At 35.3% G+C, this 26,130-nt stretch overlaps 1 pseudogene; it reads left to right on the forward strand.

The window, feature by feature from the left end:
* The first annotated feature begins 895 nt into the window (after window positions 1-895).
* On the forward strand, window positions 896-25,813 carry LOC141715099 (uncharacterized; annotated as a pseudogene).
* The last annotated feature ends 317 nt before the right edge of the window (window positions 25,814-26,130 follow it).

Below are 26,130 nucleotides of genomic sequence, written 5' to 3' on the forward strand. Positions count from 1 at the left end.
TGCCGGGATGAACATCATAGTTTCGAGTATTTAATTATTTTAATGTGAGATATATATATATATATTATTTTAAATGTTGAGAACTATATTGATGATCACTCTTCCACAAAGACGCAAATATATAGTTATAAATTGTTATGCTTAAAGTTCAGTATATTAACGAGTTTTGTTTATGTTAGAATACTAATATGAGATCCTGTAAAGGGCCTTTGTATAAAGCCCATGAGATTTTAGAGTGACTAGTTCCTTAACATGGTATCAGAGTTCAGGTCGGTGGAATATGGTTCAGTTGTGTGATGAGAGGGAGTTCCATATTTAGATAAGGCCTTTCAGAATCTCATTGGCATTATCTACTTTCGTATCATAAGCACTGCAAGTAGTTCTCAATTAAATTTTTAAGTTATGTATCACATTTGAATATGTTAAGTATGTTAGCGTCCTTTTGTAATCTCAATTCTTCTTCGAAAATTTATGTAAACGCATTTTAAATTTCTGCATGGTAGCTTGTTAAATTAGATGCAGGCATTGTTAAATACAACATTTTGATGTGCTTCTCTAATTCTCTTAATGAAACTTCCTTGTTATGATGAAGAAAAATATCTGAGTAATGTTCTTTTCAAACATTCTCACCACTCTAGATAACAAGGTTTTGGCCATTAAGAATTTGTGTATCTATAGTTTTGATGAATCATTAGTCTTAAAAATAAAAATGAAGATAGAGGTTGTGTTATGGTTTTCCACATTTCTTTGGTTTTCTTGTATTTCAAATGGTTTGCTTTCTCCTAAAGGTGTCAACTTTGAAGGTTAAAATTTAAACTTTCTTCACTAAAGTTAGTCAAGAAAATATTTTTCTTTTCTCGTGGTTTATATAAAAATAACTATATTGCAAGCTTTGATGGTCATTAAAACTTTCTTGGTGGATCCTCATGCTGTTCTTGATAATTGGGATGGTGATCCTGTTGATCTATGTAGCTGGACTATAGTACTTGTTCTGCTGAAAGCTTGGTCATTGGTCTGTAAGTTCATATTAAATCCAGTTTAAAAGTTTTATTATACGTAGTTATTGATTCTTCTTAGTATGTAAAATTTCAGTGGAACTCCTAGCCAAAAATTATCTGGCATCTTTTCTCCGGGCATTGGCAATTTAACAAATCTCCAGAGTATATGAGTATTTTATGTAAGATGTGTGTGTTCTTCTCAGTCTTTTTGATCTTATACCGACTAGGCCTGTTCAAATTTTGTTACTGATTTTGTTGTGTAATATGTTGCAGACTCTTACATAACAACAACATAACTGGACTTATTCCAATAAAGTTGTGAATGCTCAGAAATCTGCACACTCTTGATCTTTCAGATTATATATACTTCCTGTAGGAACATTGAGTCAAGTCCAACTCCTCCTACTGGGTTCATATAATAACTTGCTACAGCTTTGGTGCACTCCAATAGTGCCATACCAATTTTTTGCATAATTCTCATGAATTCACCCCCATAAATTATTCTTATTTGAATATCGACCGGTGATCAGATCAACGGATTGTCGAGCCCACGAAGCACATAATTGTAATTCTTCGAAATGAATCCAGTTAGTACCCATTAAATATGTTAAATATATAATAAGTTCAAAGAAAAATAATAGTGAGAAGATAGAATTTTGGGTATTGTAAAATTTGGTGCAAGCAATTAAGTAGAAGAAGTAATATATACACACAAATTTCGGACCGTTACTCATGTGACATGCATCAAATATATAGTCGTTGTAGTGTGAAAAGTAAAATAAAAAGACACGAGACCCACTGATTGCAGCCCGTTGCAACGACCGTTGAGAACTAAAGTTGAGGCTCCTGAATTGATGGAGTTTCAAAAATTGAAGCCATCAATCCTCATACGGTGCATACTCATTTTGGTGTGGCCCGTAAAAATGATGCTGAATCAATCTAAATACATATCCCGGTGCATGTGCTCTAATAGGGGCAAGAGTGGTCACTCGACCTCCCTTAAAAAAAATTCTTGATTTTATATATATTCATAAGATACATATCTTTAAAAGAACCCCGTTAATATTTATTTTTGTGGTAATAATTTTACCAGCCGGGGCAATAATATAATTATTAGGAACGAAAATAATGAGTGATTCACTTTTTTTATATTAACAGTCTTTTTTAATTGGATGTTGAGCAAAAATCTCAAATTATCGTTAATTGCCCCATAATGCTACAAGAAAGTGAAGAATTAGAGAGTATAAATGTAACGACCGAGAATTTTGCGTCGTAATTAAGAAAGTAAAGTATGTGTTATGTGATGAGATTATGTGATTAAGCGGTGATTATTTGTCTTATCTGTATACTAGAGTTAAGGAGCGTGGATAAAAACGTTCCAATTTAAAGAGTCAGCTTAGAAGTCGAGCTGTGGTGTCGGGCCGTCAGGTAGAACGGAACCCGTCCTAATATGGAATTAAATAATATAAAATGTGAATTATATGAGAAGTGAATGAATAAAATATTTCGTCTTAAGAGACGTGTTGATTGGCAAAGATAATGAGAAGCGTAATCGAAACGCTGAGCGTCGGGCCGTGAGGATGAACGTGACCCGGTACGCGTAAATGGGAATAAAGATTGAAAGAAGAATAAATTTGTGATCAGACCTGAGTCGTTATATGATCGTATATGTGTGATTGCTTGCCTGTGTGCATGACTGTGTGCTCTGTGACATTTTTATGGATTTAAAGGAATTATGTGATTTACGTAAAGGTTTAATTAACCTTCGTGCATTTTTATAAAATCATCTGAGATGAATAAAAACATGAGATTTGTTCTGTTATCTTCGTAGAGGTCTTAGAGACTTTTTAAAAATGATAAGTGAATTTAATTATGGATCTTTGCATTTTTAAGTTGATTTTAAGTGGAAAATGTATTTATTAAAACAAGTTTGCAAAATTCATATAAAATCAACCGTTTGCTCAAATTCTTATTATGAGTAATGGATAAAAAGCTAATTTCGAGGCCTGCGCGTTAAAAATGTCATTTTCAATAATTCTCGACTTTCCGAGAGAGATATATTTTGTATTTGAATTTTATCGCATTTAAGTAAAAAGAAAAGGAATGAGTGAGTAAAAGGAAGTTGGTAAATTACTAGATTGCCCTTGTTTCTAAGTGCTATATATAACCCACTTTCTTTTTTTTTCTTTCTTTTGTGCACTCATTCTCTCTTTTCTCTCTTCTCTCTTTCTTTTCTCTCGTCTCTCTCCCGAACACTCTCTTCTCTCTTTCACTCCCTCTCGGCCCTCTCATCTCTCATCTCTCTCACTTGCATGCAACCCCCAAATCTTACTCAAACTCAAAGATATTGCTACCGTTAGCCTTTATTTTCGGTATACTTCTTGATTCCTATTTGCATGTAAGTATTTGCGAGTGTTTTGATGATTGATCACTATGGTTGTGTCATAGTGTGTTTAGGAAAAACAATTTCTTGAAGCATAACTATAAGAGTGATTTTAAGAGGTTTTAGAGGTCATAAACTCGAGAGGAGATCCGTCATGGACTCTCTCAAGTTCGACCACCACCGGCCATGATCCAAAGGAGAGCCGGTGGGTTTTCCATGATGTGATTGTTGGATTTTAATGTTGCATGTTATGATTTCTTGAAAACTTGAAAAAGGGTTTTGCTTCTTTTGTCGAAAATTGAGTATGTGATTGGTAAAATGATTTCCTTGATTGTAAAATGAATGTGTGCAAGTGATTGTTGCTTAGAAAAATCAAATTTTATGATTTGCATGTGAGTTTTGCTTCAGCTTTATGCTAATAAAAAGGGAAATTGAATTTTGTGACTTGATCTTGGTATGAACTAAGCTTAATTAGTAGGAAATAGAGTTGCATGTTGATTTAAAAGAGGAGTTAGTGATGCATGTCAATGTTTGGTTCTTGGATTGTGAATTTTGAATGTTTGCCGAATGGAAAATGAGTTTAGAAGGGATTGATTTGTAATTAAGTGAATACATGCATTGAATAATTTGATTAAGGTTGAGTCATTAAGTGATGATTGGCTTTGTGCTTCGGAAATCTTGATGAAAATAAGTTAAATGACTTAGTTAAAGCTTAAAACAAGTTGAAAATATGATATAGGACTTTGCATGTCAAGATTGACCTTTGTATGCGTGTTTTCTTGAAAAACCCGAATGGGTTGAATCCTTAAAGTGGTTTGTTGTGAGTAGACTTGATTAAAGTAATGATGGATGGTGATTAGATTAATAAGGAATGAATTAGTGTTGCATGCTAAATTAGGTTCGAATTTTTGAGTTAATAAGAAAGGAAATTGAATTTGGTGAGATAATCTTGGTGAACACTAAGTTTGTATGATTTAAAAGCAATGGCATGATAGTTTTAAAGGAGATTAATGAGAGCATGCTAGTAATTAGTCTTTGAGTTGAAAATTATGTTCTTGCCGAATGGAAACAAGATAAAAAAAAAAAAGATAACTTGGTGATTAAGTATATGCATGATGATTTGATGGATTAATTAAGTTGAAATCACTAAGTAGTGCATGGTTTGGTGACTTAATGGATGGAATGATTTGATAGGGGATTAAAACAAGAAAGAAATGTGGTATATAACCTTGCATGTCAAAATCTATTTTTGCATGATTGATTCTTGATTGTGATAAGTGTTAAGGCCGAATAGGCCATAAGAAATAAAGGTCAAAACTTGATTTTGGTAATTGAAAGAATGATTGAGTGTTCTATGTGAAAATCTTTGATTTTGCTTGATTGGATTGTTGTTTTGGTTCGAATTAAGGAATAAAAGAAAAGGGAATTAAGTCAATTAATATAAGTGATAGTATGCACGTAAATGTTTGGTTGTGAATGTGTCTAGTACTCGTAAAAGAGTCGTGTTAGTGTGATTTGAGAAATAGCCTAGGTCAAGCGAGTACGCTTTGATTGCTAGGTATATAAGGATATAAAAAACTTCGAGAAAGAATTGTGCTATGTGCTATGTGCTGTGTGCTTATTTATATAAGCTATACTCGTATAGTTCGAGTCAAGAATATAATCGAGTTATCTTATAGAGTGATCGTTCCGGGAACGAGAGTTGGGAATCTCATTAAGATTTTGGTTTTTATTGTAGATTCGGAGCGTGAGGGCATTCGGGCTAGGAAAGGGAAAAAGTATACTAGGTGGCAGTAGTTCAACCCTCAGGAAAGCAATTTCAGGCAAGTAACTCTGATTACTTGTGTAAATGATTGTAAAGGAAATGTTGTTCATACCGTGTAGAGTATGGAACTGTTAAAGTATGAAACCCTTACTTTATAAAACCCTGATATTGATTTAAAGTACCCTTTGTTCTTGATAACCTGTTATTGATAATCTTATTGATTTCACCCTTTGATAATCTGCCTTTCTGTTCAAGTTTCCCATAATGCCATGGTCATATTGAACCTTTAAATTATCTTGGATAACTCTGTTAATGATACCCTGTTTCTCTTGATCGCCCTAATGATCCCTAAGTTATTTCTGATCCTTCAAATTTGGTGCCTTGTTATCCTTGATACAGAATTCTTGAGAATTGTTCCTTGCGTATCTTTGATTCACTCCCTGAACTTTGTTTCTTTAAAATCTGAATTAAGAATGAGTTTCGACTTGAAAGAGTCCGAATGATTTCAAAGGCTTGGTAATGATAAAATGAATTTTAGAAAACCTATTTGTTTTTCCAACACAAGGTTTTCCGAATGAATTCCTGATGGATTGGATTGAGACGTAAGAGGCTAGTGGGACTAGTCCAGTCATGGTAAGAGGCTAGTGGGACTAGTCCAATTTAAGGCTGAAATTATGCCGAATGGTACCTTAAAGACCGGAATGGAGGTCGATACGGGCTGATCACCCGTATATAATGAAATGGAAAGATAAGTGATCCAATCAAGGGTTCTAAATGATTATTTAAAAGGGAACTGAAACTTTTGTTCAGTAAATTGATTTTTGGAAATGAAAATGGTTTATACTGTTTTGAAAAGAGTTGATTATGTTATTGTGGAGCTTAAAGCTCAGAACCCTGATTCCTGAAATTATTGATCATATGAATGATTCTATATCTTGAAATACTGTTGCTTTCCTCTATCGAAAGATCTATTTTGATCCTATAATGAATTGTGATGAATGTCGGCTTTCGTCCTGTTTCGAGCTTTGTTCCTTGAAAGCCCAACTATTCTTCGGATACCCTTTCCTTATCCCAAAGAAAACAAAAAAAATAAATATATGGAAATCTGCCACCTAGATTAGCCAAAGTAGAATGCCCTAGTTTATTCAAAGTATATTGAGATCTGATATTGTAGAACTGCTATATAGTTACTTGCTGAGTTTTATACTCATTTGTTTTGTCTTAATCTAACCATGGCAGTTAAGCAAGAAGATGGTCAGGCTTAGGCGCACTGCTCGTAAGAGCGTACCTGGTGGTCCCTACCGTGTTGAGGGCTTCCAGTTGCCAGAGCAGGTAGTACAGGTTATGAGTGAGCTCGCGCCTAGAAAGATGTGTTTAAAGATACAATGGGTTATCTGTCGGTTCCCAGCCGGAATCGATATGGATTATTTAATAATATTTTGGGTTTGTAAGTTATTTGGTTTGATTGGTAGTTGTAATCTTGTCTCATACTTTATCCTGTTGATCCTGTTAGTAGTTAATCGGGGTTTATGCATATTTTATTATTAGAATAGAGGTGTGTGTGTGTGTGTCCTCATTTCCTAACCCCGAGATTGAGGGCGTCACAAGTTGGTATCAGAGCTACAGGATCTAGTCCCTGAGACAAGTTAGGTTTTAAAAATGGGTATTTTGGGAATATATCTATATCGCGAGAGAGTTCGACTCATGTAGAGTTGAGTTAGACTATTAAGGTATAGTCTAAGGAAAGTGTTTGATTGTTAAAGCAGAAACTAGAGTTAGGGTGTGAGTTAGCTGGAAGCTTTAATTGATCCTAACAATGTTTCTTGGTTGCTGTTTTATGTTTTCTCTCAGGATCCTAGTAGTGGTAGTGATTCAGACTCTGAGATTAGCTTGACTGGTACCCCCGTGGACCCTATTTCACCCTCTCCAGAGGAGCCTGTATATGTTAGTTCAGACCCAGAGGAGGACCCTTCTGAGAGTAGTGAGATCCCTATGCAGATTTCACCCTTGAGGCCTGATTCAGAGACCCCTGCCCCTGAGCCAGAGTCGGAGATGCCTAAGACTGTTCCTGTCAGTATTTATGGCAAGTTAGCCCAGGATCGAGACTTTGTGTACTCCCGCATTCCTGAGTTAGGAGCTTTGGTGGATAGACTAGCCAGAGAGTCTAGGCAGAGTGCTTCTGTTATGGATGATGAGTGGCGAGTTCGAGTGAAGATGGTGGGGCAGGTTGCCAGGAAGAGATTGGATGAGGGACCATCCACTAGTGATGCTGATGCTGAGGCCCGGAGGCTGCATAAGATCATTCGCTGGATGTTGGTTGTGTTGAGAGAGATCCTAGATGATTAGACGAGACTGTTGGTTGAGCCCGTAGATTGTTGTTGTTATTTTCAGCGCCGGTAGGCTTTGGGATACTTGGTCAGATGCCGAGATCCCTTTTTCATTTATCTTATTGTATTTCAGACCAGTGTAGTAGTAGTAGTAGTTGGAAGTTAGGGGAATGTTTTCCAGTTTTTCCTCTGTTTAAACCTCTATTTATTGTACCTTGTCTCAGAACCTTAAAATCCAGAATATTTCCTATGTAACCCTTGATTTAAATAAATCTATTATCTTGCTTTCCTTTGTGCACCCTGTTTATCTTATAAACTGTTCTCAATGCCATGTTTTAAATACAGCTATATTTTCGTACAACCATGTCTAAAGACCGTAAAACCCTATTCCGTGCCATGATAAAACAACACTGACATGAGAATTATGTAGTAATAGGATTGCATGTGCAAATTGGGTAAAATTTAAAACCCACAAAAGAGATTTCATAAAAATTGTTGTTATATATGCCATGCTATCGTATTGTTAAATAATTGCTCAATCAGGTTTGTAAGAAATGGCCAACTCACCAGATCACCAAGAAGAAGAAATTCCCACCCAAGACCCAGAAATAAACCCAGAAACCACTTTGATGAGCAGACTTGCTCAGCTTTTGCAACAACCTGTGGCCCCAAAGGTTGGAAATTTCAAGTACTTTCAATCCGTTCATCCTCCAGAGTTCTTAGGTTTGCCAGATCCAATTAAGGCACAGTCGTGGTTGAGAGAGATGGAAAAAGCCTTTGAGCTAGCCGAAGTTAAGGACGATAAGAAAGCTCAGTACGCAAGTTATTATTTGAGGGATGAAGCAAGTTTCTGGTGGGAGTCTTCTAAGGCGTTGTTGGAAGGCAAAGACTTATCTTGGGAGAAGTTCACTGAGATGTTTCTGGAAAAAATATTTGCCAAGTTATATGCAAGATCAGTTGGAGATGAAATTTTTGGATCTTAGACAGGAGGAAATGTCGGTAGCAGAATATGAGGTGAAGTTTTCGGAATTGTCAAGGTTCGTACCAGAGTACGTGAATACTGAAGCGAAGAAGGCTAAGAGGTTCCAGCAGGGACTTAAGCCGTGGATTAGGAGTCAAATAGCAATGTTGGAAATCAAGAACTATGCTGCTTTGGTTCAAAAAGCAATGATAGTGGAAGGTGAGCGGGAAGCTGCTCGAAGAGAAAATGAAGGAAGAAAGAGAAAGTTTGAAAGCTCTGAGCAAGAGCAAGGAAGTTCAAAGTTCAGAGGGAAGTTTGGAAAGAATGGTGGAGGTCAGAACAAAAAGTTTCAGAAGTTTAGACCCGGGAGTGGAGCTCAGAAGAACCGTTTCCAGAAAGCTGGACAACCGGGAAAGGATAGCAGACCCCAGATGCAAGAATGCAGGAACTGTGGAAGGAGACACCCGGGGAGGTGTAATAAGCTGGATATAACATGTTTTAAGTGCAACCAGAAGGGGCATTATTCTTCATAATGTTCAAATGAAGTAAGGAAGCCTGATTTGGCTTGTTTCAAGTGTGGCAAGGTAGGCCATATGGCTGGAAATTGCAAGGAGCCGGTGCAGAAGGCTAATGTTCTCAGAATTGCTGGACCGCCGTCTCTCCCAGCACCATCAGCTCAACCCAGAGCTAGGACCTTTAACATGTCAATGAAAGATGCGGTGCAAGATGTGGACGTGGTAGCAAGTATGCTTGTTATAAACTCAGTAGAAGTAAAAGTTTTGATGGATTCTGGAGCAACCAGATCTTTTATTTCTAAAAGCATTCTTGATAAGTTAAATTGTGTTGCGTACCCTCTAGAGCCTAATTTGATTATAGAGGTAGCCAATCAAGAGAAAGTTCTTGTTAATAAGTTTTGTCCCGATTGTGATGTGTTTATAGAAGGTCGGCACTTTTCTGCTGACTTAATTCCTTTTAAGTTAGGAGAATTTGAAGTTATTCTAGGAATGGATTGGTTGTCAAATCATGAGGCGCAAATAGAGTGTAAGAGTAAGAAAGTGAAGATAAGAACCAAGGATGGTGAGGAAGTGATATTTAAAGGAAAAAGGCAAGAGAAGAAGTTTCTAACGGTTATTGAGGCGAGAAAATTAATGCGACAAGGATGCGAAGTTTATTTGGCTCATATGATGGACGTGGAGAAAGGATCTGTAAGGATCGACGATATTCCGGTAGTAAGAGATTTTCCGGACGTGTTTCCTGATGAATTGTCTGGACTATCTCCAAACAGAGAGATCGAGTTTACGATTGAATTGGCTCCTGGTACGGAACCAGTGTCGAAAGCTCCATATCGCATGGCGCCAGTTGAAATGAAGGAATTGGCAACTCAGTTGCAAGAATTGTTGGACAAAGGAGTAATCCGACCGAGTGTATCCCCGTGGGGCGCACCGGTGTTGTTTGTGAAGAAAAAGGATGGAAGTATGCGATTGTGTATCGATTACCGTGAGCTAAATAAGTTGACGATCAAGAATAAGTACCCTCTACCGCGGATCGATGACTTGTTTGATCAATTAAAAGGAGCTTCGTGCTTTTCAAAGATTGATTTAAGATTTGGGTATCATCAATTAAAGATCAAAGCGGAAGATATACCCAAGACAGCGTTCGAACAAGATACGGACATTATGAGTTTTTGGTGATGGCATTTGGCTTGACGAATGCACCAGCTGTATTTATGGATCTTATGAACAGAGTGTTCAAACAGTATTTGGACCAGTTCGTGATTGTGTTTATTGACGATATACTTATTTATTCCAAAACGGAGGAAGATCATAAGGAGCATTTGAGGATTTCCTTGGAAATTCTGCGAAAAGAGAAGCTGTATGCAAAGTTTTCAAAGTGTGAATTTTGGCTAAAGGAAGTGCAATTTCTTGGTCATGTAGTTAATAAAGGAGGAATTAAAGTGGATCCAGCCAAGATAGAAGCTGTAATGAATTGGGAAAGACCCAAGACTCCGACGGAAGTCAGAAGTTTTCTGGGATTAGCAGGATACTATAGAAGATTTGTGCAAGATTTCTCAAAGATTGCCGTTCCATTGACAAAATTGACGAGAAAGAATGAGAAGTTCGTTTGGACAGAAAAGTGTGAGGAAAGTTTTCAAGAATTAAAGAAGAGATTGGTAATCGCCCCTGTGTTGGTATTACCAGATGATAAAGGTGAATTTGTGATATTCAGTGATGCTTCATATAAAGGACTTGGATGCGTGTTAATGCAACACGGGAAAATAATAGCCTACGCGTCAAGGCAACTCAAACTGCATGAGCAAAAGTATCCAACGCACGATTTGGAATTGGCAGCAATTGTATTTGCCCTTAAGATTTGGAGGCATTATTTGTACGGGGAAAAGTGCGAGATTTATACGGACCACAAGAGCTTAAAGTATATCTTTACTCAGAAAGAACTAAATATGCGACAAAGAAGGTGGTTGGAATTGATCAAAGATTATGATTGTGCAATAAACTATCATCCTGGAAAGGCAAATGTGGTAGCTGATGCTTTAAGTCGAAAGGAAAAGTTGAATATGTTAACGTCATCAGAAGAATTAATCAAGGACTTTGAAAAGATGGAAATAGTGGTGCAGACTCCAGAATGTGGAGGTGAAGCCATTTATGCAATACTGTTTCAACCTGAAATTTTGGAAAAGATTAGATGCTGTCAAGAGCAAGTGATGGATCGCGAAAGGAATAAGTTGTCGGGAGAAGAAATTAAAGCTCAAAAGGATGGAAAAGGGATATACCATGTTAACTCACGTATTTGGATACCTGATGTTGTGGAACTAAAATGCGAGATTTTACAAGAAGCGCATAACTCGAGATTTTCAATTCACCCTGGGAGTACGAAGATGTACCAGGATTTGAAAGCAAATTTTTGGTGGCCAAACATGAAAAAGGAAATTGCGGAATGGATAAGCAAATGTTACACGTGCCAAAGAGTTAAAGCGGAACATCAAAGTCCAAGTGGATTGCTTCAGCCACTGGACATACTTGAATGGAAATGGGAACATATCGCGATGGATTTCGTGGTAGGATTACCTAAAACCAAGTCTAATCATGATGCGATTTGGGTGGTAATTGATCGATTGACAAAGTCAGCACATTTCTTGCCGATAAACGAAAGGTTTTCATTAGAGAAGCTGGTCAAATTGTATATGGATGAAATCGTGATGCGTCATGGAGTTCCTGTATCTATCGTGTCTGATCGAGATCCAAGGTTTAATTCGAGATTTTGGCGACAATTCCACGATCATTTGGGAACGAAATTGAAAATGAGTACAGCATATCATCCGCAGACAGACGGACAAAGTGAAAGGACAATTCAGACAATTGAGGATATGTTGCGAACCTGCGCAATAGATTTCAAAGGAAATTGGGACGATCATTTGCCCTTAGTTGAATTTTCCTACAACAACAGTTATCACGCAAGTATTGGCATGCCGCCTTATGAAGCGTTGTATGGAAGGAAGTGTAGATCCCCTACTTATTGGGACGAAGTTGGTGAGCGCAAGTTAATTGGCCCCGAGCTAGTGCAGCAAGCGAAGGAAAAAGTTGAAATGATACGAAAGAGATTAATTGCAGCTCAAGACCGACAGGCAAAGTACGCGAATCAAGAACGGAAAGATGTGCAATTCGAAACTGGAGACAAAGTCTTATTGAAGATATCTCCTTGGAAAGGTTTAACTCGATTTGGAAAGAAGGAAAGCTAAGTCCAAGGTACATTGGACCATTTGAAGTATTGCGACAAGTTGGGAAAGTGGCGTATGAATTGGCGCTGCCGCCGCAAATGCAACATCTGCACAATGTGTTTCATGTATCTCTCCTGAAAAAGTATAATGCTGATGCAAACCATGTTATCGAGTTGGAACCAGTGAAAATCCAACCAGATTTGTCCTATATGGAACAACCAATGCGAATTTTGGATCGAAAAGAAAGGACGCTTAGAAATAAAGTTGTACCTCTAGTTAGAGTGTTGTGGAGAAATCCACTAGTCAAGGAATCGACTTGGGAATTAGAAAGCGAAATGAAAGAAAAGTATCCCCATCTATTTGCTTAGATTAGATTCTGGGGACAGAATCCTTTTAAGGAGGGTAGATTGTAACGACCGAGAATTTTGCGTCGTAATTAAGAAAGTAGAGTATGTGTTATGTGATGAGATTATGTGATTAAGCGGTGATTATTTGTCTTATCTGTATACTAGAGTTAAGGAGCGTGGATAAAAACGTTCCAATTTAAAGAGTCAGCTTAGAAGTCGAGCTGTGGTGTCGGGCCGTCAGGTAGAACGGAACCCGTCCTAATATGGAATTAAATAATATAAAATGTGAATTATATGAGAAGTGAATGAATAAAGTATTTCGTATTAAGAGACGTGTTGATTGGCAAAGATAATGAGAAGCGTAATCGAAACGCTGAGCGTCGGGCCGTCAGGATGAACGTGACCCGGTACGCGTAAAAGGGAATAAAGATTGAAAGAAGAATAAATTTGTGATCAGACCTGAGTCGTTATATGATCGTATATGTGTGATTGCTTGCCTGTGTGCATGATTGTGTGCTCTGTGACATTTTTATGGATTTAAAGGAATTATGTGATTTACGTAAAGGTTTAATTAACCTTCGTGCATTTTTATAAAATCATCTGAGATGAATAAAAACATGAGATTTGTTCTGTTATCTTCGTAGAGGTCTTAGAGACTTTTTAAAAATGATAAGTGAATTTAATTGTGGATCTTTGCATTTTTTAAGTTGATTTTAAGTGGAAAATATATTTATTAAAACAAGTTTGCAAAATTCATATAAAATCAACCGTTTGCTCAAATTCTTATTATGAGTAATGGATAAAAAGCTAATTTCGAGGCCTACGCGTTAAAAATGTCATTTTCAATAATTCTCGACTTTCCGAGAGAGATATATTTTGTATTTGAATTTTATTGCATTTAAGTAAAAAGAAAAGGAATGAGTGAGTGAGTAAAAGGAAGTTGGTAAATTACTAGATTGCCCTTGTTTCTAAGTGCTATATATAACCCACTTTCTTTTCTTTTCTTTCTTTTGTGCACTCATTCTCTCTTTTCTCTCTTCTCTCTTTCTTTTCTCTCGTCTCTCTCCCGAACACTCTCTCTCTCTTTCACTCCCTCTCGGCCCTCTCATCACTCATCTCTCTCACTTGCATGCAACCCCCAAATCTTACTCAAACTCAAAGATATTGCTACCGTTAGCCTTTATTTTCGGTATACTTCTTGATTCCTATTTGCATGTAAGTATTTGCGAGTGTTTTGATGATTGATCACTATGGTTGTGTCATAGTGTGTTTAGGAAAAACAATTTCTTGAAGCATAACTATAAGAGTGATTTTAAGAGGTTTTAGAGGTCATAAACTCGAGAGGAGATCCGTCATGGACTCTCTCAAGTTCGACCACCACCGGCCATGATCCAAAGGAGAGCCGGTGGGTTTTCCATGATGTGATTGTTGGATTTTAATGTTGCATGTTATGATTTCTTGAAAACTTGAAAAAGGGTTTTGCTTCTTTTGTCGAAAATTGAGTATGTGATTGGTAAAATGATTTCCTTGATTGTAAAATGAATGTGTGCAAGTGATTGTTGCTTAGAAAAATCAAATTTTATGATTTGCATGTGAGTTTTGCTTCGGCTTTATGCTAATAAAAAGGGAAATTGAATTTTGTGACTTGATCTTGGTATGAACTAAGCTTAATTGGTAGGAAATAGAGTTGCATGTTGATTTAAAAGAGGAGTTAGTGATGCATGTCAATGTTTGGTTCTTGGATTGTGAATTTTGAATGTTTGCCGAATGGAAAATGAGTTTAGAAGGGATTGATTTGTGATTAAGTGAATACATGCATTGAATAATTTGATTAAGGTTGAGTCATTAAGTGATGATTGGCTTTGTGCTTCGGAAATCTTGATGAAAATAAGTTAAATGACTTAGTTAAGGCTTAAAACAAGTTGAAAATATGATATAGGACTTTGCATGTCAAGATTGATCTTTGTATGCGTGTTTTCTTGAAAAAACCGAATGGGTTGAATCCTTAAAGTGGTTTGTTGTGAGTAGACTTGATTAAAGTAATGATGGATGGTGATTAGATTAATAAGGAATGAGTTAGTGTTGCATGCTAAATTAGGTTCGAATTTTTGAGTTAATAAGAAAGGAAATTGAATTTGGTGAGATAATCTTGGTGAACACTAAGTTTGTATGATTTAAAAGCAATTGCATGATAGTTTTAAAGGAGATTAATGAGAGCATGCTAGTAATTAGTCTTTGAGTTGAAAATTATGTTCTTGCCGAATGGAAACAAGATAAAAAAAAAAGAAAGATAACTTGGTGATTAAGTATATGCATGATGATTTGATGGATTAATTAAGTTGAAATCACTAAGTAGTGCATGGTTTGGTGACTTAATGGATGGAATGATTTGATAGGGGATTAAAACAAGAAAGAAATGTGGTATATAACCTTGCATGTCAAAATCTATTTTTGCATGATTGATTCTTGATTGTGATAAGTGTTAAGGCCGAATAGGCCATAAGAAATAAAGGTCAAAACTTGATTTTGGTAATTGAAAGAATGATTGAGTGTTCTATGTGAAAATCTTTGATTTTGCTTGATTGGATTGTTGTTTTGGTTCGAATTAAGGAATAAAAGAAAAGGGAATTAAGTCAATTGATATAAGTGATAGTATGCACGTAAATGTTTGGTTGTGAATGTGTCTAGTACTCGTAAAAGAGTCGTGTTAGTGTGATTTGAGAAATAGCCTAGGTCAAGCGAGTACGTTTTGATTGCTAGGTATATAAGGATATAAAAAACTTCGAGAAAGAATTGTGCTATGTGCTATGTGCTGTGTGCTTATTTGTATAAGCTATACTCGTATAGTTCGAGTCAAGAATATAATCGAGTTATCTTATAGAGTGATCGTTCCGGGAACGAGAGTTGGGAATCTCATTAAGATTTTGGTTTTTATAGTAGATTCGGAGCGTGAGGGCATTCGGGCTAGGAAAGGGAAAAAGTATACTAGGTGGCAGTAGTTCAACCCTCAGGAAAGCAATTTCAGGCAAGTAACTCTGATTACTTGTGTAAATGATTGTAAAGGATTTGTTGTTCATACCGTGTAGAGTATGGAACTGTTAAAGTATGAAACCCTTGCTTTATAAAACCCTGATATTGATTTAAAGTACCCTTTGTTCTTGATAACCTGTTATTGATAATCTTATTGATTTCACCCTTCGATAATCTGCCTTTCTGTTCAAGTTTCCCATAATGCCATGGTCATATTGAACCTTTAAATTATCTTGGATAACTCTGTTAATGATACCCTGTTTCTCTTGATCGCCCTAATGATCCCTAAGTTATTTCTGATCCTTCAAATTTGGTGCCTTGTTATCCTTGATACAGAATTCTTGAGAATTGTTCCTTGCGTATCTTTGATTCACTCCCTGAACTTTGTTTCTTTAAAATCTGAATTAAGAATGAGTTTCGACTTGAAAGAGTCCGAATGATTTCAAAGGCTTGGTAATGATAAAATGAATTTTAGAAAACCTATTTGTTTTTCCAACTCAAGGTTTTCCAAATGAATTTCTGATGGATTGGATTGAGACGTAAGAGGCTAGTGGGACTAGTCCAGTCATGGTAAGAGGCTAGTGGGACTAGTCCAATTTAAGGCTGAAATTATGCCGAATGGTACCTTAAAGACCGGAATGGAGGTCGATACGGGCTGATCACCCGTATATAATGAAATGGAAAGATAAGTGATCCAATCAAGGGTTCTAAATGATTATTTAAAAGGGAACTGAAACTTTTGTTCAGTAAATTGATTTTTGGAAATGAAAATTGGTTATACTGTTTTGAAAAGAGTTGATTATGTTATTGTGGAGCTTAAAGCTCAGAACCCTGATTCCTGAAATTATTGATCATATGAATGATTCTATATCTTGAAATACTGTTGCTTTCCTCTATCGAAAGATCTATTTTGATCCTATAATGAATTGTGATGAATGTCGGCTTTCGTCCTGTTTCGAGCTTTGTTCCTTGAAAGCCCAACTATTCTTCGGATACCCTTTCCTTATCCTAAAGAAAACAAAAAAAATAAATATATGGAAATCTGCCACCTAGATTAGCCAAAGTAGAATGCCCTAGTTTATTCAAAGTATATTGAGATCTGATATTGTAGAACTGCTATGTAGTTACTTGCTGAGTTTTATACTCATTTGTTTTGTCTTAATCTAACCATGGCAGTTAAGCAAGAAGATGACCAGGCTTAGGCGCACTGCTCGTAAGAGCGTACCTGGTGGTCCCTACCGTGTTGAGGGCTTCCAGTTGCCAGAGCAGGTAGTACAGGTTATGAGTGAGCTCGCGCCTAGAAAGATGTGTTTAAAGATACAATGGGTTATCTGTCGGTTCCCAGCCGGAATCGATATGGATTATTTAATAATATTTTGGGTTTGTAAGTTATTTGGTTTGATTGGTAGTTGTAATCTTGTCTCATACTTTATCCTGTTGATCCTGTTAGTAGTTAATCGGGGTTTATGCATATTTTATTATTAGAATAGAGGTGTGTGAGTCCTCATTTCCTAACCCCGAGATTGAGTGCGTCACAATAAAATCGAGATTGAACATATTGCAGCCGATAAGTAACCATCACCGATTTTTTTAAAAAATTCTACGACCCCCTTAAATCTAAAACTCCACAGGTTGCATTCCCCATGTTTGCAGTAGTCTTATCCCACCTTAACAGTTGCATTCCCCATGTTTGCAGTAGTCTTATCCCACCTTGACCCCTGATGTTTTGGTGTTGGGGTCGACATAGCATCCCAAAGAGTTTATCCACCCGTAAGCGGTGTAGCATCCGAATCAACATCTGGAGTTTCATAGATGTCACCCATCTCTTTTTTCTTCAAACCCTCCTTCATGACTATTTGTAGCACGCACGAACTTACATAAATTTATTTATTTTTTATGAAGGAGAACTCTACAAGAATTCCTAATTATACCAACGAAAAATGTTCACAAAACCGAGTCGGTTGGCAATTACTAATGGATTGTCAACCGAACTGAGAAATTTGAAAAACTAACCGTATACCAACGAAACCATGATGGATTACTGGCATATATTTATTAATGGATATTTCGCTTGGAAAATAGATGCCAAACCACAACAAGGAAAATGCTAATGATATGACATCAAAATTTTGCCCACGATCTATTAATGGAATACTAACATTTTAGAAATGGATTACCAACATTACACTAACGGAAATGCAAACTTGCTACAATCCGTTATAATTCTATATCAGATAAAGGTATATCTATTACTATTCCATTCGTATATTCAGCTTTCATATTTAATACCAATCTACCTTTTGTACTTTTACAACGTCTTATTAATTTAGTTTTAATCCTTCTCCACGACAGATCATATCACATCTTCTTCTTCCCGAGCATTGTTGCACCGACATTTCACTTTTTTTTTTTGCTATCAAGATTGTTCAGCATTTCACTAACTTATATTTTAATTAGTTCTTATATCCATAATGATATTTTTTTTAATATCAATGTTGTTAATACATGTTATTATTTAGCTAAATTTAACATTTCATAAGCATTACAAATTTAGTTAGTTTCTAATAAAATGTTACATGTGTTACAAGTACATAATTGTTAGTTTATTAGCTTGTTTAGGAATCTTATAAATAACATTCTTCTTGTTATTTTGTTTATTTATAACAGAGAAATTGTAATTTTATTTACCCAATCTTAGTCGGTTTAAATTTAGTTAACATTGTATATTCTAGTTGTGAATGTTTTAATTATTTTAGGGTACTAAAAAGTAGGGATGAGCAAATAAAAACCAAAAAACCGAAACCGGGCCGAAAAACCAAACTGAAAAAAACCGAAACCGACAGAAACCGTAAAAAATCGTAACCGAACTGAACCGACGGAACAGTTTGGTAACGGTTAATGTTTTACTATAAAAACCGAACCGAAAAACCGAACCGTTTATAAACCGAACCCAATCTTAGTTCGGTTACGGTTAATAGATAGAAACCGAACCGAACCGACATGTACGGTTTGGTAACGGTTTTCTGTAAAAACCGAACCGAACCGAACCGTACACAACCCTACTAAAAAGTTCAATATAAATAATGATTGAATTTTGATGTATCAAAGAATTGACAGTGGAGGATACTTACTCCGGAATTTTTAAGCGTGTTTGAAAATTTTATGCAACATGTTATATCTCTTCATCTTGAATGAGACATATTTTCAGTGTTCATGTTAAATTATAAAATGCGAAAACGGTAAAATCACACTTATTAAAGAAAGCGTTTGTAAGAATAGCAAATTCTTCGAAGATGGACATTTCCAAGTTCGGGAGACCGTGTGATGTGTCTTATTTTAGTAAATTATATTTGTAATTTTGTTTTATAACTATTAAATTTTAATATGGGTCAAAATTTTAACTTAATTTGTACATTATACTCCTAATTTTGGATTTAATTATGTTTCATATAAATATCAACTTGTAAAAGTAATTTTTTGCTCTTATTATATTTTATATAATATAATATATATGCAGAATGTGGGCTTATAAATTAACCGATCAATAATATATTAAAAATTTTGAATTTAATATATATTTCACTTTAGAAAAAAACAGAGCCAATAAATAACTCAATCCTAGCCATTCATATTAATTTAAAATCAAGATTTCACTTAAACATGTGCACACCTAATATTTACCGACTTTTTAGTTCGATAGGTAAATTAAAAAAGAATAAATATATAAGCTCCAAATCTATAAAATCAGGATATATTTAATCCTGTTAAACATTTCAAATTAACGGGTTTCATTTTACAAAATATAAATAGGGTGATTTCATATTTAGCGAGAGCCAAGAAAGCCCAACAATTCCGGAAACACAATACATTGTCACTCACCTAGTCATTTCATCAAGCACCTGGTGTGCACACACTTCAAACTAACAAAACACCAAACCAGAGCTTGTAAAATGGTAAACAAACCCTGTAGAATCATCCCACGACCTCTCCTAGAAACAATCCTTAACAACCACGCCAATCATCACCGTGTTTGAGGAGGGGGAGTATTATAGGGAAGCTGTTGCGGCGTTGAGGTTGGCCAAGGAGGTTATTAAGGTCAGCAGAAGTGGAGAGGGAATGTTGTTTGGGAGTTGAATCAGAAAGGGGGGTTTTCGAAGTCGTTGGCGAATTCGGCTACTGATTGGCCTTGTCTTTTGTTGGAACTTTTGTCTACTGCTTCGGAACTTGATTACTTTCAGGTAAGGGTCTTGCAGATATTTTGGTATCTTTTGTATAGCATAATATAGCATAAGAAGGAATATTTAGTTGAAAAGGTATAGGTGCAATCGTAAAGTTTGAAGTAATTACCAGATTTTAAGCATGAGCTGATAAACTACGAAAATACTTAATAGTGCATTTATTCATTTTTGATTTGTAATGCTTGATCTAATTTATTGATTTCGCTACATATTTTCTTGCCATTACTGAGTAGCCCAAATTGGTAATCCACAATATTGATGTCCTAAAGAATGCTGAATTAGTAGATGATACAACGGTCCGTGGATCATTGTATCACGACAGTCTATCTGGAGAATAATAGCTTTGGGTGCCAATGAAAGAATTCTCCCGGTCATTCTTTTGACGTCAGACAGGTACTTACTGTTGCTGCATAGTACAATTTTGGTGTTTTCATTTGCAATTATGGTTGTTATTCGTCAATCTGTTATTTTTTACCTAGTGACCAGTATGCTGGACTTATGACAGTTCCTTTAGTTGCTTTATATTGTTAGATTAGACTATCGAGTAGACATAATATTTGAGATATCACATATTAGGTACTATCTTAGTAAAGTTAGTAATGTTTTATTTTCGTTTTTTTTTAGTTTGTTTTCACACAACACTATCCATTTGTTTCTTGATTGCCAATTTCCTTACAAAAATCTAATTTGCACATTGCTACTTGAGGGAATTTAGGATCCTTAGGAAAAGAGTGTAAATAGAAATTGTAGAGAATAATAAATGTTGTATATTGTGTGTTGTTGCAAAGGAAACTCCTCTCATCTAGACATATAGCATATTTATAATTTATAAATGAATGCAACCCTACTATAGACGCTTCTATTATACCATTTTACTCTTTCTTCCTGTATTTCACTTATCCTAGGAACTACCAATTTATAACCTTTTTCATTATTAGAAAAGTATTGAAAGACAGAGATTAGTGCATATTGATGTCACTGCAACTTGCTTTGCATATATAAAGATTGCAAAGAAAATTTGCACAGATCTGTGTCCACACTTGTGAAACTTGGAACACATTTTTCCTTTTCTTGAAGCTCTGAGGAAAACTTAATATGATAATATTCCTGTGATTCCGGTGAAAAATGAATTTATGTGAGTTTGAAGCACCTCGGTCATGAATATATAACTTGTCCCAAATGCTGGTAAACTTAATGAAGTGAAAACCTAAGATGATAATAATCCTGTGATTTCATTGAAAAATGAATTTATGTGAGTTTGAAGCACATCGGTCATGGATATATAACTTGTCCTGAATGCTGGTAAACTTAATGAAGCGAAGCATCTGATTCATCCTACCTCTACATGCATTTCTCGTGTGCTAAATCTACCATTCCAATTTTATCATCTAAACATCACAATTGTTATGAGGTGCTTCTACCTGTAACATGAACCACACTGCTAATACAATTTTGGTTGCAATATTTAATTATATGTTACTGTTATTTTCAAGATTGACATTATTCGAATAGAACTGACTTAACAATTTAACTTGATTACTTGAACATGAAACACTAAATAATACCTTTGCTCAGCGAAGATACCGGGTAGCAGCCGGTCTAAGAAGCTTTCCAACATTTTTCCCCTTTAAGCTAAAATAAAAGCCAAATAGTTGTTAAGCTTTATAACTAAACCTCATGAATGAAAGAATGAATTCACATTGTCACTACTTATAGAAAGATCTATCTGATAGAAAAGTGTTTCTTATGTGCCAGAGTTTTACTTTATACGTAATTATTTCACAAGCTCAGAATAACTAGTGGTAATTCTGTCACCTAGATTGTCAATGTGCATAGTGCATGCCATACATATAGCATTAATATCTGGTATACGTATTATTCATGTTTTTTAATTTTAAATTGTTATATTGTGTGATTCTTTTAATTCATTTTGTTTACAATTATAAACATTGTTTGTATTCATTAATGTTCTGCAGCTATTATTCCTACCGAGCTTTTATGGATTTTGGGTTTCCAGATATTTTTATCTCTCGAGAGGTAATCAAGTGAAATTTAAGTTATGAACCAGTATCTTTTTCGTTTATCTTGAGGCCATGTAATCACTATTTTCTCTCCCGGCTGTAATTATAAAGTGAAAAGGCCTAATTTAGTCTGGTCCTTTTTAAGGCCGAAGTAGTTCCTTCCTCTTGAACATTGCTTTCCCACATAGTTGATGTTTTCACAATGGTTTTCATACATCATTTACATGAAATCAGGCCATCATATTCTCATGTTTTTTAATGTACTTAATATTATTTAATAAAGTTGCACGTGCATGTTTTGCTGGCCATGTGGAGTTATAGTCTGTTATGATATGTTATTTAAAATTTGAATATCTTAGCGTATCTGACCTTTTTCAACTTGCAGACCTTTGGATGGACTCCTCAAGAGGGTAAACTGCATATGGTTAATGATTATTTCAGTCCTGCTGAGGTGGGCTCAATTTTATAGACCAATATGACAATTTAAAGTTCTTTTTACAGTCTATGAAGAGCTAATTTGAACTTTGACGTTATATCTTTAAATTGTAGTGGAATGTGATTGTTGAGGTTCTAGGGCCAAACCCACGGCATCTGTTTGAGCTATATGCACTTAAACAAAGCAACTATTACCAAAAGTAAGTATTACTGAATGAGATTTTTTTTTCAACTCACACACTCACTTTACCTTCGACAAGACTTAAACCCTCGAAATCCTGTAAATGGGGTGATGGCACTGTCTGTAGAGCACGAGCTCTCTGCTGAAGTTCATTTTCATAGATGATTTTGTTCTGGTCGAGAAGATATAAATTATTTTATTTTAACAGCACAAGAAATTTCAAATATGATCAGGATCTTTTAGGCTAATTTGTTGTTATTGGCTGATGCAAGATCCATCACTTTCTTCTTTTTGGTATAGATCAATTTAGAAATTTAAACACATGCACCTTGCTTTAACCGGTGTTCAAACCCGCAACCTATTATTAATAATAGGTGAGGGGTATCCTCTAGGCTAAGCCTTGTGAATTATAATCCGGACTTCTTGAGTTAGTTGAGCAGTTATGCAGCTAAGCCATTGTTCGTCCTCCTAACTGTTCTTATCCTTGGGAGTCATTTACATTCTCTGTCAATGATAATGCAGGATCATGGAAGATAGGAGCAGTTCATTTGAGGACATTGTAGATGCATATTTGGCGTATTTGCAAGTATGAATCTTGGCCTGCAGTTCTCTCTTATATTTAGCAGTAAAATTTTGATAATGTTTCTATTGTCAAGTGTAAGGAATAGCTTCTTCATATATTAAAGAACTGTTTTTGACAAAATTTCTTGTTTTTCTGCTTTTGCTTCGTGAAACTTTTGTGACGTATCTACGACTTTTTGTCCTTTGCTGTTGAGTAAAATACATATGCGCACACGCGTATATATGATACATCATAATGAAAATATATCTTTAAACTTGACCTAGAAGATTCATTTGTCATTTATGTTTCTGGTGAGTTTTATTAGATAACAGTGGTGAATCCTGCCATGGATAAAGCATTGTCACTCTTGCAAAAGTTTGCTATTGATGCACGGAGTGGGAAGATTAAAAGATAGACTACGGTTTGGAGCCCCTTGGAGACACCCTTCACCTGCAAGCAACACTGAGTTGCTCTCACAGTGGGCCAAGCTTCAACTACTAGACTTTGTTCAGTCTCTAGTTAGTACAGAGTTTGGGGTAAATTTTCTTCACGATTTCAAAATTATAATTTTTAGTTACTTTCTTTTTTCTCCTTACAAGATGTAGTATACTCGTGCATTCTTTTTATTTCTTTATTTTTGTGAGAATTAAGTATTTACTTAAAAATAAATGTCTGACACTTATATACCATCTTCTCATACAAGTTAATAGTCTTTGTACCTCCTTTTTTTAGTTCTTTATAGTTTTAACCACTGAAGACACTACAGTTCATAAAATTAGTATCTATTGGTTATAGTTTCATTATTAGTATCAGTGAGAATAGTTCAAATTATCGTTTAAAAATGGTCAAGTTGACTTCAGAAAAGTCGCAAAACTAAAATTATGGTGATGGATAGAGTAGTGTGTTTTCAGTCCTAAATTTCCCATACAAGTAGGAAGCTTAGTTACTTAAATCCAATCTGGCTCAATGCCTCAAGTAACATATCTTTCCTATCTCAAGCAGTGATAGAGATTATTATAAAAGCAGTAGCTTACATATGCAAGTAAACAGCCAGTCAGCTCCTGAAAATATCCTTTGATGTCAATAAATAAATAGGAATGCAGGATCAAAACTCAGTGTAGAATGAGCATAGTACTATTAAGATCTTCACACATAGTTGTTTAGTAACAAATCTCTATTATTTGTTTAAATCTGTTACAGATAAACTATCTGGCTGACTGTAGCCTAGAGATCTTAGACGATCCTTCAGCTCTTGCATTAGTAGAGGTATGTGTCTTTTCTTTTCTCCCTATGCTTTCTAGTCCTCAAGTTTAGATTAATAGGTGTGACTTTCTGGTATCAATATTTCTTAGGTTGGCTTGCTTTATGCCCAGCGAGATCCATCCATCATTCGCCCTCTATCTCACGGTATTCAGAGATGTCTTGTGAGATGGTAATACTGTTGTATCTGTATATCTGGATACCATGTTTAAAGCAGCAAGGAATATGTGCCAAGTAATATCGTTATGTGATACAATCACAGGCTTGTCCAGGAAAGACTGCAGATGAGCTTTGGGGGTTCACTCCGCTATATGTGGCAGCGTGCTATGAGAGGCCGTAGCTACCGTCATTTGATGTTACAAATAGGCTCTAAGTATAGCTCTAGGTAAGTGCATCATCAATTGAAGTAAATAATATCTATTCGTATTATTTCAATTGTTCACTCAATAGGCTTTTCTTTGATTCTTACTTCCACAAACTTCTTTTGTGATGATTAATTCTACTCCGGGTTATTTTTTTAAAAACACGACTCGTTTTTATCAAAATATGCAATCTGCAAGGTGAATTTTGTTGTATTTATGCAAGGTAATCAAAATAAGTAGTGCCTGTAGCGGTGATGCATGCATCTTTCCTCATATTTCTTTTTTTGCTTATTATGCGGTTGCAAGGTTACTCTTACCTTGTACCTCATGATAGTTCTGATGTTCTTCTTGATTAATTTTGCAAAGCAGATACAAGGCAGAATTTATGGCGATTCTCATCAAAAAAATATTGATACCGTAAGATCTTGAGCCCAGCATCTTTTTTTTTAATTTTTTTTTATTTTTGTACTGGTGCTCACAAATATATATATGACTATGTCTTCATGCTTTGAACTTTTCATATTTTCTCAGGTACATGCAGTGGCGGACGCAGAAATAAATTGTAGGGGGGTCCGAAAAAAAATGAAATTTTTTAATTTTTTTTTTACATATTTTTTGCTAAAATATATTGATTAATATAATAAAAATAAGCATTTTGTTAAAATAGAATTACATAAATAAAACAAAAAAGAAAAAATTTAGTTGCCTTAAACAAAAATAAATAATTTAGTTGAATTTTGAAGTCTAATTACACATATAGTAGCTTAATCTATCGAAATTTTAAATGGATAATTTGAGTAGAATGCTACCCGAGTTGCAAAACAAAATAAAAACTAAAAAAAGAGCAGCAAGGAGTTGAACTCTCGTGTTATGTATAAAAACAACTTGTGGTTACCAATTGGGCTGTATTTACAACAGGTTTTGAAATATACTACTCAGTATTTATTGAAATTTCAGGGGGGCCACCGGGTACATTGTACTTTGCAAGTTAGCATAGATACCATTAAACTCCAGTCAGTAACATAGTAACTAGTATTTATTCTGTTTGTAAAGTGTTTGTTTTTTGAAAAATTGATAGACATGGATCGATGGAAGGATGTGGGTATAAAATGACGTATACCTAGTCCTAATACGGTCCTAACTCGTATGTTCATAATCAATTTATTGTAGGAAAAATCATTTACACAATCTAGTGTTGTATTATTATCAATGCATATGTATATCGTGGCTTATTCTTGTAGACTGTTGACTCTTTTTGTAAAAAAACAATTTACACTTGACAAATTAAATTTCTTGCGCTGTCTGGTCATCTACTCCCTTCGACTCTTAAACATTTTCCACATCATGTATATCATTATTTGAAAAATGTTAAAAATCAAATGAGGCAGACGTTCCTCTTATTAATGTATTTCTGGCAATCTGTCTTAGCAGTAAGCACTCTAATTGCTCATTTCAATAGGCAACACTTTTTCCTAATTTATGCGTAATTTTTTCACTTTTTCCTAATTTATGCATAATTTTTTCACT

Source organism: Apium graveolens, chromosome 3 (genome assembly GCF_009905375.1).
Source record: "Apium graveolens cultivar Ventura chromosome 3, ASM990537v1, whole genome shotgun sequence".
Lineage (NCBI taxonomy): Eukaryota > Viridiplantae > Streptophyta > Magnoliopsida > Apiales > Apiaceae > Apium > Apium graveolens.